The 12,563-nt window shown below is 43.4% G+C and overlaps 1 protein-coding gene across 2 annotated transcripts in view; it reads right to left on the bottom strand.

The window, feature by feature from the left end:
* The window catches only part of PGAP1 (post-GPI attachment to proteins inositol deacylase 1), a 484,659-nt gene that overhangs the window by 278,217 nt on the left and 193,879 nt on the right, over positions 1-12,563 (bottom strand). The window lies entirely within an intron of this gene.

Below are 12,563 nucleotides of genomic sequence, written 5' to 3'. Positions count from 1 at the left end.
ATTGTAGGTTGACCAGCATTTTTTGTGGTATTACTTTATAAACAACAACACTTTAGGTCAAGAGGCATAATGCCATATATTATAAATTCTGCCTAACACTTTGCAAAAGATGCATTCTGAAGGCATTATGTGTGGTTGAGTAGTAAGGTTACCACATAAAGCGTTACCTTTTATTTTTGGGCACTTTATTTTTGTATATTATGTCTTTCATGTGTTTTGTACACAGTGTTGAGCAGCAGTGCAGAGCAGCAGTACTTTTGTAGCATTTTTATATGGCATTTTTTAATGCTTCTGGCTCTGAATTAACGGCAATGCCATTATTCGTGCCTGATGCTAAAGTGATGTTTACATTTTATTTTTGGCACTTTTTTATACTGTAAAAACTTTACCACATTGAAGTACTTTTTGGAAAAAATTTAATAAAAGTTGAAATATTATATTAGAAGTTGTACGTATCATTTTTTTGTAAAGTTATCCAAAGGATTATTATCCAATCACAAAAAGAACACACTAGATTCATTAAAAGAATAAATAAATAATCGGATAGTCGTTGACTAATTGAAAAAATAATTTATAGATTAGTCGACAGACAAATTAATCGTTAGTTGCAGCTATGAACCTAACCTAATTAGCATGAGCTAATTATCTAATCATTGACCCAGACTAGTTGTCTGAGAGATAGGACTTTTCAGGGTAAGACTTTATCTCCTAGCTCACTGAATGACTATTCAATACACATTACCATAAAAACAAACACAGGGTTAATTAGCACAAACAAAAATGTGTGGAATACTCTTACAAGCCAGACTAGACTAATTTACACAACAGACAGGTGGCTGGAGTTGATGACATTAGCATCTAACAGTTTGTGTCCCAACAGTGTGATTCCGTCTATTGCTAATATGGCAAATACATATCCAGAGTCTGTGTGTCTTGGGGGGGGACATGGATCTGAATCTAAGTAACACCACCTCAGGGGTCCCCAGGCATACAGCTCACAAAGAGCACCATTCCCCCAAATGCCAGGGCCCATAATCGCAAGGCAAGAGGCTCGCATTCTGTCCCCTCCAACAACCTCTGTCCCGGCTAGGTCTGTCACAGTGAGTTTTTAGTTGCAACCGTTAAGTTGTAATTTTTGGTCACAATTATTTGGAAAATAAGAAATTTGAAAAAATAAAAAAAAAGAAGTTTTCACAACGTTTTTGTTTTATTACATACCGTCACCATGGCAGTACAGCATCGTCATATAAAACTGGTGTGGCAGTGATCAAGCACACGGACTGATGACAAATTATTTTATTACTTTTTATTTATTTTTTTATAATACACTGACCAGAGCAATACAGTGTTACCGTAGTCTGGGGAAGTGATCAGGTTTTTTCTTTACACTTTTTTTTTACAATAAATTTCACTGGTATAAGCAACCACATTTACTGAATTCAACTGGTTCATTTAGAGAGTTTTTTGTTGTGATTAGCTCAGTTTGGCCAAAGCTAAATCACAAGGTACAGATGTGCTGTGATTGGCCCTGTTTGTGCCATGTGATCACCATGATCAATCACAGTTAGCAACACAATTGTATGCAATAGATGGCATGAAAGGAAGCCATCCACTGTTTACAACTGTCATGTGATTTGTGATTGGTCACAGCGATCACATAGTACTGGCAGTGGGCACAGCTTACCTGTAAAATCCTTTTCTTTGAAGTACATAACGGGACACAGTGCCATAGTAATTACTATGTGGGTTATAGGCCACCTTCAGGTGATGGACACTGGCACACCGTAAGACAGGAAGTCCACTCCCTATATAACCCCTCTCACTACTGGGAGTACCTCAGTTTTTGTAGCAATGCAATACACGCGTATACCAGAAAGCGGGGGGACCTCTGTGTCCCGTGATGTACTTCAAAGAAAAGGATTTTTACAGGTAAGCTGTTAAAAAATAGGATTTTTAAAACAGCTTAGCTGACCTGTGTCAGGGGACACAGAGCCGTAGTACTTACTACGTTGGTTATATCGGCGTATCAGGTGCTGGACACTGGCACGCCCCTTAAGGCGTGAACTTCCCCTATATAACCACTCCCACTACTGGGAGTCCTCAGTTTTGTAGCCAAGCAATCAAAGTGTAGAAGGAGAAGAAGGGAGGGACCTCTGTGTCCCCTGATGTACATCAAAGAAAAGGATTTTACAGGTAAGCCGTTTTAAAAATCCTATTTTCTTTTCTTACATCAGGGGACACAGAGCCGTAGTACTTACTACGTGGGAAGTCCCATAGCAATGGCAACTGAAGGGGGGAGACACAACAAAAAAAAAGGAAGTCAGAGGACTTATACTGCAGCCTGCAGTATGCTGTGCAGAATCCTCCTGACCCTTAACATCGATTTGATCAAATCTGGTAAATGTATGAACTGAAGACCATGTCGCGGCTTTACAGATCTGAGCCACAGAGGCCTGATGATGCCCCGACCAGGAGGTACTAATCGCCCTGTTAGAGTGTGCCTTAATATGAAAAGGAGGAATCTTCCTCTTTAAAACCATAAGCCTGCACAATGACTTGACAAATCCACTTGGCAATAGTGGATCTAGATGCTGCCTGTCCTCTCCTTGTACCATCCGGCAGAATAAACAAAATATCTGTCTTACGAACTTGAGTGGTCGCCTTTAATTACACTCTGACCGCCCTTACTACATCAAGGCAATGTAGCAACCTCTCTTCCCTAGATTGAGGCTCTGAAAAGAAAGGAGGAAGAACAATATCCGGATTTAAGTGAAACCCTGTCACTACCTTTGGCAGGAATTCAGAATGAGGGCATAAAACCAATCCTTATGCATAATCAGATATGGCTCCTTACAAGATAGAGCCGCTAGCTCAGAAACTCTTCTAGCAGAAGAAATGGCAACCAGAAAGACTATCTTTCTGGTCAACAGAACCAAGGGAATCTCCATAAGGGTTCAAAAGGCTGCTTTTGCAAAGCTGACAAGACCAAATTCAAATCCCAAGGATTTAGGGGTGTCCTGATCGAAGGACTGATCCATGTTACCCCCTGCACAAAGCTATGCATTAAAGAGTGAGAAGCTAAAGGCATCTGAAAGAATACTGAAAAGGCCGAGATCTGGCACTTGATGGTATTCAAGGCCAGATTCATCTCTAATCCCATCTGTAGGAAATCAAGAATTCTACCTATAACATATTTCCTGGGGTGCCAACCCTTGGATCCTCACCAGGCAACATATGCCTTCCAGACTCTCTAGTATATGATTCTGGAAGCTGGCTTCCTGGCATTAATCAAGGTAGATATGACTGAAGGAGATAACCCACAATCCCTTAGGATGTGGGTCTCAATAGCCAGACCGTCAAATTTAGTTTCTGTACGGTAGGATGGAATACGAGACCCTGCAAAAGAAGGTCCGGCCGTAATGGCAGAGTCCAGGGAACTCCTACTGCCATCCTTATGATCTTGGCGAACCAAGGCCTTCTGGGCAACGAGAATCACCTCCTTTTGTTCCTGCCTGATCCTGCGAAGAAGAGGTGGAAGTAGCAGAACTGGAGGAAATGCATAGATCAGAGAAAACTGATCCCATCTAAAGACTAATGCGTCTGTTCCGCAAGCTAGCGGATCCCTTGTCCTTAACACAAAGTTGTCGACCTTGTTGTTGAATCTGGACGCAAACAGGACCACGACCGGAATACCCCATCTCTAACATATCGCAAGAAAGATGTCAGGGTGAAGAGACCACTCTCCTGGAAATAATTGTTGGCGGCTCAAGTAGTCCGCCTGCCAATTCTCTATCCCGGGAATGAGAATTGCCAATAAGAAAGGGACGTTGTGTTCTGCCCAAGACAGAATGTGATTCCCCTCTCTCTGGGCTGCACGACTCCTCGTGCCCCCTGGTGATTGATGTAAGCCACCGCCATAGCATTGTCGGACTGAATCCTGACAGGACAGCCCTTCAGTCTGACCGTCAAGGCTTTTAAAGCCAGACGGATTGCCCGAATTTCCAAAATATTGATAGGCAAGGTCCTTTCCAACCTGGACCACTTTCCCTGGACAGAAGCCTCTTCCAGGACTGCTCCCCAGCCTAAGACTGGCATCCGTGGTTACTACCTTCCAGGTGGAAGGTAGAAACGCCCTTCCCTTTTGAAGGTTGCTGGATATTAGCCACCAATTTAGGCTCTGACTTACTTCGGGAGCAAGCTGAATTGGAAAATCCAAGGCCTGAACCCATTTGTTCCAGGCTGACAGGACTGCGCTTTGTAGCAAGCTTGAATGAAACTGTGCGTAAGGGACGGTCTCAAAGGAGGCCACCATCTTCCCCAACAATCTCATGCACAACCGAATGGAAGGCTTTTTCTTTGCCTTGATGAGATGAATTAGTTCTACAATGGAACGGATTCTTTTTGGAGGTAGAAATACCTTTCCCTGCCTGGTATCTATGATTAGTCCCAGGTGCTGTACTCTCCTTGATGGCCGCAAGGAGGATTTTTTCTAGGTTGAGAACCCAGCCTAAAGATTCCAGGTAGTTTACGGTGGTCACAAGACCCTGGTCTAACCCAGAAACCGAATGATCTACTAGGAGTAGATCGTCCAAATAGACTAGAACCTACTATTACTACTAATACTTGAGGAGCCGTGGCTAGACCGATTGGCAGGGCCACAAAAAGTGACGTTTTCTACTTCGAAGCGTAGAAACCTCTGGTGAGCGGGAAATATTGGCACATGAAGATAGGCATCCTTGATATCGATAGAAGTCAAAAATTCTCCTTGGAGGATGGCTATTTCCGACCGAAATTGACTCCATGCGGAAGGATTGGATGCTCAAGTGCTGATTTAGATCTCGGAGATCTAAAATAGGTTTTCTTCCCCGTTTGGTTTCGGGACTGTGAATAGGTTTGAATAAAAACCTGTGCCCTGTTCCTCTAAGGGAACCTCTGATATGACTGCCTTGGCTAGCGGATGGCACAGTGCTAGAATTTCTTCTTTACTGGCAACAGAGAGCTTTTGCCATTGGAAATTTTCTCTAACTATTTATCCAAATCTTCTCCGAATAGACATTCACCATGAAAAGGGAAACTGGCTAGGAGCTTCTTACATGGTGCTTCGGCTGACCAACTCTTAAGCAAAAGAACTCTGCGAGAATGCACCAGTCCCAACATCAGACGTGAGATCTGAATGGACGCATCTCTCATAGCATCTACTGTGAAACACAGTGCGTCTGCTAAGTCAGCCTACTGCTAATCCTGTTCAACAGGTAAAAACTTAAGCATCTTTTTAAATTGTTCCTTAATGGCCTGGGATATACCCATTGCAGCCAGAATCAGCTGCACCAGAAAGGTGCTCCAGTTTCTTATCCGCCAAGTACTTCAACATGAGCGCATTATCAACCGGATATGTGAGGTTCTTATTTAGAGGTAATCCCAGCATCAACCACTGGAATCCCCCATTTCTTATAGAAATCCTCTTCCATAGGATACAGTTTGACAAATCTCTTAGGAGGATAAAACTGCTTATCTGGATGCTCCCACTCTGCATACATAAGCTTTCTTAGCCACGCATGGATAGGAAAGGCATCCCCACAAGGAGGAGGTTTTAATGATCCTAACTTACAGATGGGATCATCAGAGGCCTGCGCTGCAGGTAGCAAAAAAGTTGAACGAACCAACTTAGTGAGAGCGTGCACAAGCAAGCTCTCCTGCGGAGATACTCTGTGTTAGGATCCTCAGAAGAGGGAAAACCCAGTATCTTCCATATCTCTAGGAAGATCTGCCTGATCCCCGGTATCCTGATCTTGAGCACTTGATGGGGATCTACTGCGTTTAAACCCCACTCTGAAGGGATAAAATTGCATCAAGCTTTTTCTCTAAGCCAGCGATGGTAGAGGACAACACTTCACGTGTGATACTCAGGGGCTGAAGCGTCTTGAGCGACTGCAATAACAGGCATCCCCTGACAGCTCAATCTGACCGGCCGCAACACTCTCAGAGGAGGAAGACATTCTTTTGGACAGGGTCTTAGTTTGTTGTGACCCCTTAGAGGAGTTCCTGGCCCATTTGCCACTCATAGCTTACAGTACAAAGCAGAGGCACTACCAGCAAAATAATGTTACATTTACTAGGCTATAGTACAGTACAAAAGCTGTTATTAGTCCTAGCTATACAGTACAATGTTGTCAACAAAAGGGGGGTGTCTGTGTCACCAAACCTGACCAGCAACCACTCTGCTCTGTCCCTCCACCTCCAGACTGCAGCCTTTTCTGTATAGCTTAAATTACTTCCTCCACGTGTGGCCGGCGTCTGACGCAATTTAGCCACGCCCCCTTCCTCTTTCAACAGGGAAGTGTGTGAGTGCCGGCATCATGGCGGGGGGGGGGGGGTAAATCCTCCGCCTGACGAGTGGCCGCGACCTGCCCAAAAAACTTTTTTTTTTTTATTTAAGAAAAAAGAGGCAGCTGGCTGCATTCAAAGGATCAAAAAACCGCCAATCTAGGGGCCTAGGAAGTGATCAGAACCCCCCTTCATACCTGAGGGTCTGAGCTGGCTTGAACGGAGAGTGGAGCTTCTGCGGTTTCCAGCGTCAGAATGGTGAGTGCTCAATACAGCCTCCAGTGGTGACACAGACATGACATCACAATACATGGAAGGAGAGATTTCTGAGAAAATCTACCTTACCTTTCCTCGCAGCAGGGTTTATCAGAGATAAAAAATAAAATAAAAAAAACAATCTTCGCCCTTCACGGCAGGCGCCAAGACCTTGAAAGGAAACCTTCAAGAACAGGGGTACACTTAGGTAATCCCGCAATCCTGGACCTACGAGAAGACCCTGCCAGTAAACTTTTATTGGCCTTACTACACAAAAAATACTGGATACCAGGGCCCAGCTTTAAAAGCATTCGCAAGCAAAACCTTGCGTCTTCGGATGACGAGGCCCAGGAACCATTCATTTAGTCCATTACGGAGACATCAGAATGGATCCGGTCAGGATGACTGGCTCTCATCAAAGCATTGATGCCCATGGAGCTCAGTACACACATCCTTACACGTGCCCAACACCTTAGACACTGACGAAAAAAACTGAGGACTCCCAGTAGTGGGAGGGGTTATATGGGGAAAGTTCACGCCATAAGGGGCGTGCCAGTGCCCAGCACCCGATACGTCGATATAACCCACGAAGTAAGTACTACGGCTCTGTGTCCCTTGATGTAAGAAAACAAATCCTATTTTCTTAATCGTACATCACGGGAAACAGAGCCATAAAAATTACTATGTGGTATGTCCCAGAGCAATGCCAACTGAAGGGAGGGAGACACAACAGAATTAGGGCAACATGAGACTAGAGGACTTATACTGCTACCTGTAGCACATTACGCCCAAAGGCGATATCCTCATGCCTTTTTACCTTCAACTGATAAAATCTGGTAAATGTATGGACAGAAGACCAAGTTGAAGCCTTGTAGATTTGAACCATGGAAGCTTGGTGATGCACTCCCACAAATTCTTTTCTTTAAACTACAAGCCTGAACAGTTAGTTGCTGAATCCATTTAGAAATAGTAGATTTTGATGCTGCCTGTCCTTTTTCTAGGACCTTCAGGCAACACAACAAAACATCAGTTTTTTTAATCTAAGCAGTCGACTTCAAGTAGACCTTAAAGCGGTTTGGTACCTAAAAATGAAACTTCATCTTATTAAAATCACCAGATTGAATACTTACCTAAATGAACCCTGAAAAAAAAAAATTATTCTTTACTTACCTTTTATTTTAGATGTTTCTGCTGACTTCCGGGTTGTCCTCCCGTGGGAGTAGGCGTGGTTATCGTCCTCGCAATGGTCCCTGGGAAATTTCTAAGCTATTTCCCAAGAATCCACGGGGGGACAATGAAATTGCGAAATCTCGCGAGATTTCGTTAGGACGCCGGTCACGGGACGAGGGCGTGTCCGAATTTGCCATTTTTAAAGTGGGCAGGCAGCTGTATCTGCCATTACCACTATTGCACACTGAGCATGTGCGAGATGGAGCGGAGCATGCTGGGAGCCGAGCGTCATCGATAAACAGGAAGTAAATGCCTGTGGGCTTCAGACGCCCACACTTAAAATGGAAAACGCCAGAGCACTTTTTTAAAAGTCATCCCGAGGAAAAGAATCGTCGCGCCGGGGGTCAAAAAAACGCCGGACGTGGATGCTAAGCGAAGGTAGCAGTCGCCCACCTGTAACACAGGTAAGAAGAAAAAAAAAAAAAAAAGAGCGGAATCCCGCTTTAAGTGCTCTCATCACATCAAGAGAATGTAGTAATTTCCCTTCCGTAGAACAGGGTTCTGGGAAAAATGAAGGTAGAACAATATCCTGGTTCGGAATAAAAACTAGACACTACCTTCGGTAGAAAGTTAGGATGAGGACGCAATACTACCTAGCCCTTGTGAATATGTATATTGTATATTTACAAGAAAGAGCAGCCAACCCTGATACCCTTCTTGCAGGCGATATGGTTACCAGAAAATTAGTTTCCTTGTCAAAAGGACCAAGGGAATATGCAGTAGCAGCTCAAAAAGGCTGTTTTAGCAATGCCGACAGAACTAAATTCAAGTCCCAAGGGTTCAGGGGTGACTTAACCAGAGGATTAAGTTGCGTTACCCCCTGAATAAGCTACGAACCAAAGAATGCGAAGCAAGTGGTTGTTGAAATAATAACGATAAGACCGAAACCTGGCCAGCTTCATTTCTAACCCCATCTACAGAAGTCAAGAATTCTACCTATGATATAATTCCTGGGGTGCCAACCCCTGGATGCACACATGAAACAATTGCTTTCCAGACTCTAATCTATGATTCTGGAAGCCAACTTCTCTACATTAACCAAGGTAAATACCACTGGACCTGGTAGCCCATGCTTCTTCAGAATGTGGGTCTCAATAGTCAAACCATTAAATTTAGCGTTTGTAAGGTAGGATGGAATACTGGACCTTGCCAGAGAAAGTCGGGACGTGGTGGTAGGGTCCATGAATCCCCTACCGGCATCTTTATGATCTCTGCATACCAAGATCTTCTTGGCCACAAGAATCAGATTCCCCTTCCTGCTTGATCCTGCGAAGGAAATTAATAAATCAGTAAGAACTGATTCCCCGGGAATACTAAGGCATCTGTTTTGCATGCTATCAGATCCCTTGTTCTTGATACAAAGTTGTCGATTCTCTTTTTGAACCTGGATGCAAACCAGATCTACGTCTGGGACCCCCCCAATCTTCATCACATTGCCAGGAAGACATCGGAGTGAAGGAAACATTCTCCCAGGAACAACTGCTGGTGACTCAAGTAGTCCGCCTGCCAAATTTTCTTTTCCCGGAATGAAGACTGCCAATAGGCAAGGTACATTGTTTTCTGCCCAAGTTAGGATATGATTCACCTGGGCTGCACGGCTTCTTGTGCCCCCTTTGGTCATTGATATAGGCCACTGCTGTGACATTGTCAGATTGGATCCTGACAGGACAATTCCATAACCTGAACATCCAGGCCCTCAGGGCCAAGTGCGCTGCCCGGATCTCTAGAATGTTGATGTGCAAGGTCATTGTCACCATCTTCCAGGTAACTGGTAGGAAAGATTTTCCCTTCTGCAGATTCTTGGTTAACCACCAACTGAGGCTTCGGCGCACCCTGGAGACAGATGCATTGGGAAATCTAGAGCTTGGATCTTGTTCAGAGCATAATGAACAGCCTCAAATGAAGCCACCATCTTTCCCAACAATCTCATGCAAGGTCAAATAGAAGGATTCTTCTTCTTTGCCTTGACCACCCGAATCAGTTCCTTTATGGCAGGGATCTTTGCCTTGGGCAAGAATACCCTTTTCTGAGCTGTATCAATAATCAGACCAAGGCATTCTAATCTCCTTGATTATTTTCTTAAGGAGGATTTCTCTAGTTTGAGAATCAAGCCTAGATAATCCAGGTAACAAAGGAGGTGCGGTGAGGCTGCGCTATGGATTAAGCTCTTCAGAAAATGCCTTATTATATGTTATGAGGTTAAAGCTGCCTCTACAAATTGTTCCCCCCCACAGGCGGGAATATATGTAATTAGAAAACCGAGTAGAAGTGGCGCTGACCCCTATTAACTCGAGTAGAGAAAAATTTACCAGTATACTAAACAAGGACTGTTTAGGTAATAGCTGCAGAACTATGCATGTGAAAGGAGTGAAACACTAGAAAAAAGTTAATCTATAAAGAGAAAATATATTGAAAAAGGCTTTTTTTGTAGAACTAGTGTTAGAACCCGTGACGGGTGTTATTAAGTCATAAAAAGGTAGGTGTTTGACCTAATAATGCGTTAGGCTCAAGAAATATTTAACATGTTTCGCCTCAACAAAGGCTTCTTCAGGGGAGCCAATAATCAACATCAAGTGGTTATAACAAAAATCACCCTGGCCAAAAACCCTACCACGGCAATCGATTAGGGAAACCTTCTTGGTAAAGGGAGCGGACCGATCATAGGAATCACCAACTAGTGGCTAGGCATAGGATTCTTTAATAGGTCTCAATGATAGAGCAGGATGGCAACATGAAGGGTAGGAGGTTCCCTATGGATGATGATGTTATAGTGCACCAGCCTAGTCCCGACAGGGATTAGAAGTGCAGATACTCCACACTGATTCAGTGTGATACACTGTGCAGCTGGAGGGCTTGTCAATAGGTAGGGTATACAGCAAAGTATACCCTACGTGCTGGCTTTGCAAGGACGCTGTTGCTTGGACTGGACGAATCAAGGATCTGTCTAACCTGCTACAGGACTTTGCTGTATACCCTCTACCTATTGACAAGCCCTCCAGCTGCACAGTGTATCACACTGAATCAGTGTGGAGTATCTGCACTTCTAATCCCTGTCGGGACTAGGCTGGTGCACTATAACATCATCATCCATAGGGAACCTCCTACCCTGCATATTGGCATTCTGCTCTATCATTGAGACCCATTAAAGAATCCTATGCCTAGCCACTAGTTGGTGATTCCTATGATCGGTCCGCTCCCTTTACCAAGGTTTCCCTAATCGATTGCCGTGGTAGGGTTTTTGGCCAGGGTGATTTTTGTTATAACCACTTGACGTTGAATATTGGCTCCCCTGAAGAAGCCTTTGTTGAGGCGAAACATGTTGGGACTCCATCTTATTAGCTAAACACAACCTCAATCAAATTGAATGATTGAACATGGATACTCAATCCCGAATCATCAATGTGGTTTATTTGTTACCCTAAATACCTTTTCTGCATTTTAAAGAATTGTGTTTAATTAAATACTACATTTTTCTATTTTTATCATAAGTTATACTATTTTCTTTCTCTTTTTACCCCTAAATTGGGGTTCTCTTCAAAAATAAGTGGTCTGCACCACAATAATCCCGTTTCTTCCTCTTTTGTTTAAAGACATTTTATTGAAGTTTAGTGTATAACAAAAACAGTAAAGTCAAACGGTAGGGTACAGAGCAAAAAGGAAAACAAAAAAAAAATGTTACAATGCCTCAAATAGTAAATGCAATAGTTAACAGAAGGAGAATCGAAGAGTAAACATTTGTACGCTTATAATGGTATAAGGTGAGGATACCTGATAGGTACAGTGTTGTATTCTTAAGTACAGTGTCTAACTGATTTAGAAGATGTTAAGTGAGCAGAACAGGCACTGTGTGTGTTTGAAAGAAGCGAGATCCAATACAGAGTCATTGTCCTTTAGTAGATAGATGTAATTGTTGTCATTAGTATGTTAGTGTGACGATGGTATGTGTAAGGTGAATTCAAAGAGGTATAGTAGGTGGCAGTCTCCAGTATAGAGAACTAATGCATACTGCAATAAAGGATTTTCATTAAAGGAAGGGGAACTGGTCCAGCCAGTCATTTTCTCAGAACACTGATATAGCTAGTGCTTTAGGAGAGCAATGAAAGATATTCTGGGGATGTACTGAAAAGCAACCAACTCGACCACATGCATGTGAAGGTAGAAGGGGTATCATTGGCTTGATGTATCAGGTTTTCCATCTCAGCTGTTTTGTTAATACGGTTGAACCACTCCAGTAAAGAAGGGGGATGTGTGGATTTCCAGTTGGCTGGGATGCACATATTCGCCGCCATAATCATATGCATAGTTAGGGATCCCATGTAGGCTTTTTTGGATTGAGTGGAGACATGAAAAAGAAGTTGAGCAGGGGAAAACTGTATTGGGCGGGTAGAGAATCTTTGGGTGATTCTATGGACTTCTTGCCAAAATGGCTGAACGATGGGGCATGACCACCAAATATGTTCCAGGGTGCCAAGACTAGCCTGACATCTCCAACATTGTGGGGAGACAGAAGGGAAGATACGATGCAATTTTAGAGGTGTGTTGTACCACCTGGATAATAATTTAAATGCATTCTCTTGAACACAGACATTTCGGGAGCCTTTATGTATGACAGAATATGTACTTTCCCAATCCTTGGGAGTTAAGGGTGATGGCAGGTCTCTATTCCAGGCTTTGGTAGACCAATCTTCATTGTTGGTCTGTTGTGGGAAAAGTATATTATACGAAAAGGAGATGAGGTGTCTTTGTGGTTCGAT

The sequence above is a fragment of the Lithobates pipiens genome, unplaced genomic scaffold (genome assembly GCF_037356315.1).
Source record: "Lithobates pipiens isolate NorthernLeopardFrog02 unplaced genomic scaffold, aLitPip1_a1.2 Scaffold_22, whole genome shotgun sequence".
NCBI lineage: Eukaryota > Metazoa > Chordata > Amphibia > Anura > Ranidae > Lithobates > Lithobates pipiens.
This window is presented reverse-complemented; position numbering and strand designations above follow the sequence as displayed.